Below are 10479 nucleotides of genomic sequence, written 5' to 3'. Positions count from 1 at the left end.
TGTTTGAGAGAAAAAGAAGCAGATAGAGGGAAGGAGGAAAGAGAGAATGTGTGCACCAGGGTCTCCAGCCACTGCAAATGAACTCCAGAAGTATGTACCACCCTGTGTATCTGGCTCACGTGGGTACTGGGGAATCAAACCTGGGTCCTCAGGCTTTGCAGGCAAGCACCTTAACCACTAAGCAACCTCTGCAGCCCCACCACCTTTTTATTTATTTTTATTTTTATTTTATTTTATTTTATTTTATTTTTTGGTTTTTCAAGGTAGGGTCTCACTCTGGTCCAGGCTGACCTGGAATTAACTCTGTAGTCTCAGGGTGGCCTCGAACTCATGGCAATCCTCCTACCTCTGCCTCCCAAGTGCTGCGATTAAAGGCATGCACCATCACGCCCACCACCTTTTTAAATGTTTTTTTAAAAAATTTGTTATTTATTTATTTGAGAGCAACAGACACAGAGAGAAAGACAGATAGAGGGGGAGAGAGAGAATGGGTGCGCCAGGGCTTCCAGCCTCTGCAAACGAACTCCAGACGTGTGCGCCCCCTTGTGCATCTGGCTAACGTGGGATCTGGGGAACCAAGCCTCGAACCAGGGTCCTTAGGCTTCACAGGCAAGTGCTTAACCGCTAAGCCATCTCTCCAGCCCCTACCACCTTTTTAAAAAAATTATTTAATTTATTTATTTATTTGCAAGTGGAGAAACATAGAGAAGACAGGAAGAGAGAGAGAGTGGGCATGTTAGGGCCCACAGCCACTGCAAATGAAATCCAGATGAATGCACCATTGTGCATCTGGCTTTGCCTGGGTATGAAGGAATCAAACCCAGGTCATTGGGCTTTGCAGGCAAGCACATTAACTGCTGCGCCATCTCTCTAGCCCTGTCCACCTTTTATTAAGTAGCATGTCTCACTGGCCTGTAACTCACCAAGTAGGCTGCCCTGGCTGGCCAGCGAGCTCCAGGAATCCACCCGCCTCTTCCTCTCTAGTACTGGGATTATAAGCCTGGGGATTGAACTCAGGTCTTCATGCTCATAAGGCAATCACTTTACTGACTGAGCTATCTCCCCAGCTGCCATTTGTGTGTGTGTGTGTGTGTGTGTGTGTACACACACACACACACACACACACATATATATATATTTAGAATTGTCTAAGTCCTTTGCTCATTTAAAATAGTGGCTATTTTTCTTTTTTTAAAAGGATTTATTTTTATTTATTTATTAGAGACAGAGAGAAAGGGAGAGAGTGAGAATGGGTACACCAGGGCCTCTAGCCACTGCAAACGAACTTCAGATGCATGCACCACCATGTGTATTTGGCTTACGTGGGACCTGGAGAATCAAACCTTGGTCCTTAGGCTCTGCAGGCATGTGCCTTCACCACTAAGCCATCTCTCCAGCTTGCCATTTTTCTTTTTGTTGCTGAATTGTAAGAGTTATTTATTTATAAGAGGGGAGAGAGAGAATTGGCATTTCAGGGCCTCTAGGCTCTGCAAACAAACTCCAGATACATGCACCACTTTGTGCATCTGGTTTTACGTGGGTACTGGGAAATTGAACCTGGGTCTTTAGGCTTTGCAGGTAAGCTCCTTAAGCACTGATCCATCTCTCCAGCCCTCGTGAATGTGTTTGTGTGTATGTGCTAGGATCTCTTACCACTGCAAATGTATTTCCATTCAACTTTATGTTGGTGGCTGGGGAATTGAATCTGGGTTTCCAGGCTTTGCAAGAAAGTACCTTTAACCACTGAGCCCATTCCCTGGCTCCTACAAATGAAATATTTTTATTTTTTTTAAATTTGTATTCATTTATTAGAGACAGACAGAGAGAGAGAATGGGCATGCCAAAGCCTCTAACCACTGCAAAAGAACTCTAGACACATGCGTCACCTTGTGCATCTGGCTTACATGGGTCCTGGGGAATTGAGCTTGGGTCCTTTGACTTTGCAGGATAATGCCTTAACTACTGAGCCATCCCTCCAGCCCACAAATGAAATATTTTAAGCAAGATTTTCTTGAACTCTTTATTGAGTTGTTTCTTGATGGTATAACAAAATGCAACTGATGTTTGTGTGCTGATCTCGAATCCTACAACTTTACTGAACATCTAATTGATCAGGTTGTCTGTGTGTGTGCGCATGCACACATGCGTGTATGCACACATCTTTATGTGTTCTTTGGCATTTTCTATAAAATGATTTATTATGTAATCTGTTAATAAAGATGGCTTTATTTCATTCTTTCGAATGTGAGTGCCTTTTATTTCATTTTCTTGCCTGATTGCTATAGCTAGAACTCATAGTATAATGTTAAATAGCAGTGATGAGAGTAGGTGTTTTGTCATTTCCTTGATTTTAAGGAAAATTACTATTACCCATTAGTTTTTCATTAATGCCCTCTATCATGTTAAGCCATTTTATTTGATTTTTTTTCGAGGTCGGGTCTTGCTATAGCTCAGGCCGACTATGTTATCTCAGGGTGGCCTCAAATTCATGGCAATCCTCCTACTTCTGCCTCCCAAGTGCTGGGATTAAAGGTATGAGCCACCATGCCTGGCTAATTTTATTTTTATTTCAAATTTTTGTTATATGTATATATATATATATGTTGTTGTTGTTGTTGTTGTTGTTGTTTTTAAGGTAAGCTCTTATTCTAGCCCAGGCTGACCTGGAACTCACTCTATAGGCCCAGGCTGGCCTTAAACTCACAGTGATCCTCCTACCTCTACCTCCCCAGTGCTAGTATTAAAAGTATGTGCCACAATGCCCAGTGGTTCAATTTCTTTATTTGTTCTCTGTTAGGATTTTATATTTCTTTTTGAGTCTGACTTGGTACTTTGAATAGGAATGTGTTGCCAGTTTGTGGTGGTGCTTGCCTTTAATCCCAACACTCAGGAGGCCCAGGTAGGAGGATCACTGTGCATTTAAGGCCAGCCTGAGATTACATAATGAATACGAATTTGTACATTTCATCTAGGATGATTAAGTTATGGCTCTATAGTTATTTATATTTCTGTCGGTCTATAATATTTCTACCTTTGTTTCTGATGTAGTTACTTATATTTTCTCTCTTATTCTTTGTTACTTTGAGGATTTGTAAACTTTGTTGCTCTGTTTAAAAAAAAAAAAACTTACTCTATTCTTGTTTTCTTTCATTTATCTCTACTATAGTTTTTTTAAATATATATTTGACAGAGAAAGAGGGGGAGAGAGAGAGAGAGAAAAATGGGTGCACCAGGGCCTCCAACCATTGCAAATGAACTCCAGATACATGTGCCACCTTGTGCATCTGGTTTATGTGGGTCCTAGGGAATTGAACCTGGGTCCTTTGGCTTCACAGGCAGCACCTTAACCACTAAGCCTCTCCAGCCTTCCACTATAGTTGTTATTCTCTCTTGCTTGCTCATACTTTCTCCCTCCTTTTCTCCTTCTGTCCTTACCTCCTTCCTTCTCTTTTTCTGTTAGCTTTGGATCGATCTTGGTAAGCATTTTTAAGTTCCTGAAAGTACTAATTTTTTGGTTATTATCTTAAGATCTTTCTTCATTATTATTATTATTATTATTATTATTACTATTATTTTAGTTTTTTGAGGTAGGGTCTCACTGTAGTCCAGCCTGTAGTCCAGGCTGACCTGGAATTTACTATGCAGTCTCAGGGTGGCCTCGAACTCATAGTGATCGTCCTACCTCTGCCTCCCGAGTGCTGGGATTAAAGGCGTGCGCCACCATGCCCGGCCTTCCTTTGAGTACTTCTTTTACAGTATCCCATAAGTTTAGTGTGTTGTGTTTTTCCATCTATTCATGTCATAGTGTTTTCTGATTTCCTTTGAGATGTCCTCTGCCCACTGGTGTTTAAGAGTGTATTGTTCAGGAGGTAGAGGAAGGAGGATTATGAGCTTGAGATAAGTGAGGGCCATCCAGCATGACAAAGAATCCAATAACATAAAACGTAGAATAGGAGACTATGCTGCTTATGTTTGTGCATACGCATTAATGTTGCTCTCACCTTTGGTTGGAGAAGTTTCTCCTTTCACATGGTGGTGACCACTGGGGTGACTCAAAGCTAGCCAAAAAGTGGGATGTGGTGGTGTGGGCCTTTAATTCCAGGACCCGGAAGGCCAAGGCAGGAGGATCACCATGAGTTCAAGACCACCCTGAGACTATATAGTGAATTCTAGGTCAGCTTGGACTAGTTTGAGATCCTACCTCAAAAAAACAAAAGCGGCTGGGAAGATGGCACAGTGGTCAAGGGCACTTACTTGCAAAGCCTGATGGCCTGGGTTTGATTGTCCAGTATTCATGTAAAGCCAGATGCACAAAGTGGCTTATACATCTGGAATTCATTTGTACTGGCAAGAGGCCCTAGTATGACCATTCCTTCTCTTTCTCATTCTCTCTTTCTCTCTGTCTGCCATTGCTTGCAAATAAATAAATAAATAAAATATTTTTTTAAAAAATCCTAGCCAAAAAAGTCAAGCATGGTGGTGCACACCTTTAATCCCAGAACTCAGGAGGCAGAGGTAGGAGGATCATCGTGAGTTTGAGGCCACCCTGGACTACATAGTGAATTCTATGTCAGCCTGTGCTAGGTGAGACCCTACCTCAAAAACCTAGCCAAAGTGCTAAGAAAAAGTGACAGTGAGATGTTTAACACAGAGACATCTCTATCACATCCTCTAAGACCTAGGAACCATTGTGGAGGAGGTGGAAGGAAGAGCCAAAGGAAGCAGAGGACTGCTTACAATGTCATCTTTCAGACATGAAGCGGCTTGATATTTACAGTCTCACAGTGGTTGACATTATTTACATAAGACCTACAGAATAGGAGGGGAAAATGGCAGCATCAAAAAAAGCAGCTTCGGGGCTGGAGAGATGGCTTAGTGGTTAAGCGCTTGCCTGTGAAGCCTAAGGACCCCGGTTCGAGGCTCAGTTCCCCAGGTCCCACGTTAGCCAGATGCACAAGGGGGCGCACGTGTCTGGAGTTCGTTTGCAGAGGCTGGAAGCCCTGGCGCGCCCATTCTCTCTCTCTCTCTCTGTCTTTCTCTCTGTGTCTGTCGCTCTCAAATAAATAAATAAATAAAAATTAAAAAAAAAAAGCAGCTTCAGGGCTGGAGAAATGACTTAGCAGTGAAGCCCTTGCCTGTGAAGCCTAAGGACCCCAGTTCGAGGCTTGCTTCCCCAGGACCCACGTAAGCCAGATGCACTAGGGGGCACATGTGTCTGGAGTTCGTTTGCAGTGGCTGGAGGCCTTGGCATGCCCATTCTCTCTCTCTCTCTCTATCTGCCTCTTTCTCTCTCTGTCTGTCATTCTCAAATAATTTTTTTTAAAAAAGCAGCTTTTAGCTAGAAAAGAAAGGATTGAGTGAAGGTGGTTTTGAGAGGAGGGAAGAAGGGGGAATGGTGAAGAGGCTTATGATCATGGAAGCTGTCAATGAAAAGCTTTAAAAGGGCTGGAGAAATGGCTCATTCCCCAATTCCCATGTTAGGCCAGATGCACAAAGTGGCACATGCACCTGGAGCCTGTTTGCAGTGGCTGGAGGCCCTGATGTGCATGCATTCTCTCTGTCTGCCTCTCTTCCATCCCTCTTTCCTTGCAAGTAAATAAAAATGATTTTAAAAGAATGGTTTTAAAAAAGGAGTATGTTGTTTAATTTCTATTGTTTATGTTTTTACTCTTTCTTCTTCATTCCTACTTTCATTCTGTTGTAGCCTGTAAAGCTATACATAATTCAATTTTTTTAAAAAAATTACTGAAACTTGCTTTCTAATCTCATATATAGTCCACCTTGAAGAGCGTTCATTGTGTTGTTGAGAAAAATATGCAAGTTCTGTTGTCCAGTGGTGCATTATGAATATGGCTGCGAGATCTATTTGGTGCATAGCATTGCTCAAGCACATTACTGATCTTTCCACTAGAGATGTTATTCATTGTTGAAAGTGAGATGTTGAAGTCCCCAGCTACTATTGTAGAGCAGATATTTTTCTATTTCTGTCAATGGATGCCTCATATATTTTGGAGTTCTGTTGCTTAGTGTATCTGTGATAATAATTGTTACACATTTGTTAATATCAAATATTCCCCTTTTTAATATTTTTATTGACAGCTTCCATAATTATAGACAATAAACCATGATAATTCCCTCCACACCACAACTCTCCCCCTCACAAATCCACCCTCCATTGTATCTCTTCCTCCTCACAATCAGTCTCTCTTTCATTCTGATGTCATCATCTTTTCCTTGCATTATGAAGGTCTTGTACAGGTAGCACCAGGCACTGCAAGGTCATGGAGATCCAGGTCATTTTGTATCTGGAAAATTGCATTGTAAGCAGCTCCATCCTTCCTTTGGCTCTGACATTCTTTCAGCCACCTCTTCTGCAATGAACCTTGAGCCTTGGAAGCTGTGATAGAGATATCTCAGTGCAGAACACTCCACTGTCATTTCTTCTCAGCACTGTGGTAACTTTTGAGTCATCCCAGTGGTCACTATCATCTGAAAGTATATATAACATATATAATTATATATATAATGTAATAATATAAATACAATATGATATTAAGAGAAGTTTGGTGGGCATAATATATGCATTTAGCCAGACAACAGGAGGCATTACTCCCCTAGGGTTCATGACTTCCCTGCCTTAGGCTTTTGACTAGGTTTTTATTACTAGACATGCATTCCCTCCCATGAAGCAGGCCTCCAGTCCAATTAGGGAGTGGCTGGGTTTCCCATGAAAGTCATGCCACTATTGCACCAGCTGGCACATTTAGCCAGTCTTAAGGCTTGCAAAATCCACTGCAAGCCACGGATGACTTCTCTCTTCCGCATGGTTGCAGCTTTCTGTCAGCTGGTCCACAGGGAGAACTTTTTGATACCTCAGTGACCTTGCAGCTGAAACATGTGGAGTCCTCAACAACAGGGACATACCATCTAGTTCTGGTGGACAACCAGATCCTTAGTAAAGGCCTATAATGTTTGGGGGGGCATCAGGGACTTCCCTGTTCAACAACTCACTGGAAGGTATCCTACCCCAGCACTGAAATTTTTCTAGTAACCATCTTCTAGATGCATCAGTATCCAAAGAAGTAGGATTCTAAAAGGCTAAGTCATGAGGTCTTAAATTTGGAATAACCCTCCTCCAACCATTCCTTTACTCAGCCCCTTTCCCTGACCTCACTTAAGCTGCTGCATCCTGTGGTGGTTTGATTTGGGTGTCCCCCATAAACTTACGTGTTCTGAATGCTAGCTCCCAATCTGGTGTCAAATGGAGAATTGGAGCCTCCTAGAGGCAGTGTATTATTGGGGGTGGGCTTGTGGGTGTTATAACCAGCTTCCCTTTGCCAGTATTTGGCAAATTCTCCTGCTGTTATTATCCAGGCCAGGAGGTGATGTCCACTCTGCTCATGGCATCATTTTACCTGCCATCATGGAGCCTCCCCTTTGAGTCTATAAGCCAAACGAACCCTTTTCCACCCACAAGCTGCTCTTGGCTGGGTGTTTTCTGACAGCAAATGCAAAGCTAACCTCAACACTCCCCTAGTAATCTGTTCATATACTTACCCTCCCCTTAAGTCCTCCTCGTCCCTCCCTCCCTTATAGCCCCTTTCTGGCCAGCTAGCCTCTGCTATTGTCTTTTACTGCAACTCACATACATGTCTAACATTTGTAGCTAGGATCCACATATGAGAGAGAACATGCAGTGTTTAGCTTTCTGGGTTTGGGTTACCTCAATATAATTCTTTCCAGATCCATCCATTTCCCTTCAAATTTCATTTTTCTTTACCACTGAAGAGAATACCATTGTGTAAATGTGCCACATCTTCATTATCCACTCATCAGTTGAGGGACACCTATGCTGGTTCCATTTCCCAGCTATTGTGAATAGAGTGGCAATAAACATGGTTGCACAAGTATCTCTAAGGCAGCGCATGGGGTCCTTAGGGTGTATGCCAAGGAGTGATATAGCTGGGTCATAAATCTTTTTTTAAAAAAAGATTTCACAACTTCACAACTTGGAATACATCATTCCTTCTGGCTTTTAAAGTTTGTGTTGAGTACTCTGCTATGATCCTGATGGGTTTGCCTTTGTATATGACTTTCTTTTGTCTCTCTAATTGCTTTCAATATTTCTTTGGTTTGCATATTTAGTAGTTTAATAATAATATGGCAAGTAGAGGTTCTTTCTTGATTTTGTCTGTTTGGTGTTCTAAATGTTGCCTGTTTCTGTATTGGTATCTCTTTTCATGTTTGGGGAAATTTTTCTTATATGATTTTGTTGAAATACCTACTATGCCTTTGGAGTGAAATTCTTCTCCTTCTTCTGTACCCTGAATTCTTAGGTTTGATCTCTTCATAGTGTCCCAAGTGGCTTGAAATTCCTACTCATGCGTTCTTCCTACTAGTTTTTCTTTCTCTTTCATGGACTGTTCTAGATCTGCCACCTTGTGTTCTAGTTTAGATATTCTGTTCTCTCCTTGATGCATTCTATTGGTGATACTTTCTATAGAGTTTTTAATTTAACCTACTGTGTTTTTCATTTCTAGTGTTTCTGATTAGTATTTCTTCAGTATTTCTGTTTCCTTCCTCATGTCTTGTGCTGACCTCCTTATTTCATTAAGTTGGTTGCCTGTGTTCTCTTGGGATCTCTTTAGGAGTTTGTTTTCTTCTTTGATTACTTTGATTTCTTCTTTTATTTCTTTGGACATAGTTATAATCATTTATTTGAATTATTGGTCAGGCATTTTATCTAAATCAGTCTTACTGAATGTCATTTCTGATGGATTTATAATTTTTGCTGGAATTAGGTTGTCTGGATTTCTTGTATTATAATGTAGAGATTTTTGCATCTTGAGTTAATTTGATACTTGAATTTTCTAATTATTTGGTGTATTCTTAGATGGTAAATCCAAAGTTATATTTTCAGGGTAGGAGGTTAATCCTGGCTAGTTATGTGGTTGATAGGGGCTGTGGGTCTCTCCTGTTTCTCTGTTGGGGTTAATAATTCCTTAACACATTCACTTTTTGGTAGAAGAGCATATTGTTCTGTTTTGCACCCCCCCCCCCCCAACTAGGCTGCTTTGGCATGGCTACTATGCCTCCAGCTTAACTGGAAGTCCTCAACATCTAATATTCTTTAACTTGTGAAAGAATTTTTTAAATATTTTATTTTAATTTATTTATTTGAGAAAGAAAAAGAGGGAGAATGAGAGAGAGAGAGAGAGAATGGGAATGCCAGGTCCTCCAGCCACTACAAACGAACTCCAATTGCATGCGCCACCTTGTGCATCTCGCTTATGTGGATCCTGGGGAATCAAACCTGGGTCCTTTGGCTTTGCAGGCAAGCACCTTAACCACTAAACCATCTCCTCAGCCTCACAATTTTGAAATAAAAGATATTTTTCTGATGTTGATGCTAAACTCTGTTCCTTTCTGACAATAAATAATACTTAACCATGTATAGATTAGCAAAATCCTGATTTCTACTTAGCAAAATTTTAATTCATATTTCTTATTAGTTATTCTATGCTTAATGATTATCTGTTGGTGTTAACTTTTATGTTACTTTAACCAAATGGAAACAAATAGTACTCATAATAATAACTTAATGCCAAACACACTTTTAAAAATACTTTATAGGGGCTGGAGGGATGGCTTAGCTGTTAAGATATTTGCCTGCAAAGTCAAAGAACCCTGGTTCTATTCCCCAGGACCCACATTAGCCAGATGCACAAGGGGGTGCACGCATCTGGAGTTTGTTTAAAGTGGCTGGAGGCCCTGGCATGTCTTTTACTCTCTCAATGTTTTTCTCTGTCAAATAAATAAATAAATCTTAAAGAAAAAAATACTTTATAGCCTTGTCACAGAAAAGTTTTCAAAAGTTCCAATTTATGTACCTTTGAGACAGAAAACAGATGAAAGTATTTCTTTAAATTTAAAAAAAATATATATATATATTTATTTTCAAGCAGAGCATGATAGACACAGACAGAGAATGGAAACAAACTCCAGATGCATGTGGCACTTTGTGCACCTGGCTTTATGTGGGTACTAGGGAATCGAACCTGGTCATTAGGCTTTGCAGGCAAGCACTTTAACCACTGAGCCTTCTCTCCAGCCCCTCTTTAAACTTTTAAAGCAAAATTTTATATTAAATAGAAATAAAAAACATTATTAGGGAAGAGAAGGGTAAACTTCCTGGAACCTGAGAATTCATTTTGAGTGCCAGCATTCCACTTGCTCTGGTTTCTGGCCCCCTAAGATGTGATGCTGAGGCACACCACCAGGTCTTCCCTACCACAAGGGGCTTGGACCTCTAAAACTATGAACTAAAATGTATCTACCCCCACCATTTTATAAAGATATTTTACCTTTTTAAAAATTTGTTTGAGAGAGACAGAAGGAGGCAAAGAGGGAGAGAGAGAGAATGGGCATGCCAAGGCCTCCAGCCACTGCAGATGAACTCCAGACACATGTACCACCTTG

Source organism: Jaculus jaculus, chromosome 6, assembly GCF_020740685.1.
Source record: "Jaculus jaculus isolate mJacJac1 chromosome 6, mJacJac1.mat.Y.cur, whole genome shotgun sequence".
In the NCBI taxonomy this organism is placed as follows: domain Eukaryota; kingdom Metazoa; phylum Chordata; class Mammalia; order Rodentia; family Dipodidae; genus Jaculus; species Jaculus jaculus.
Note: the sequence above shows the minus strand (reverse complement) of the source record.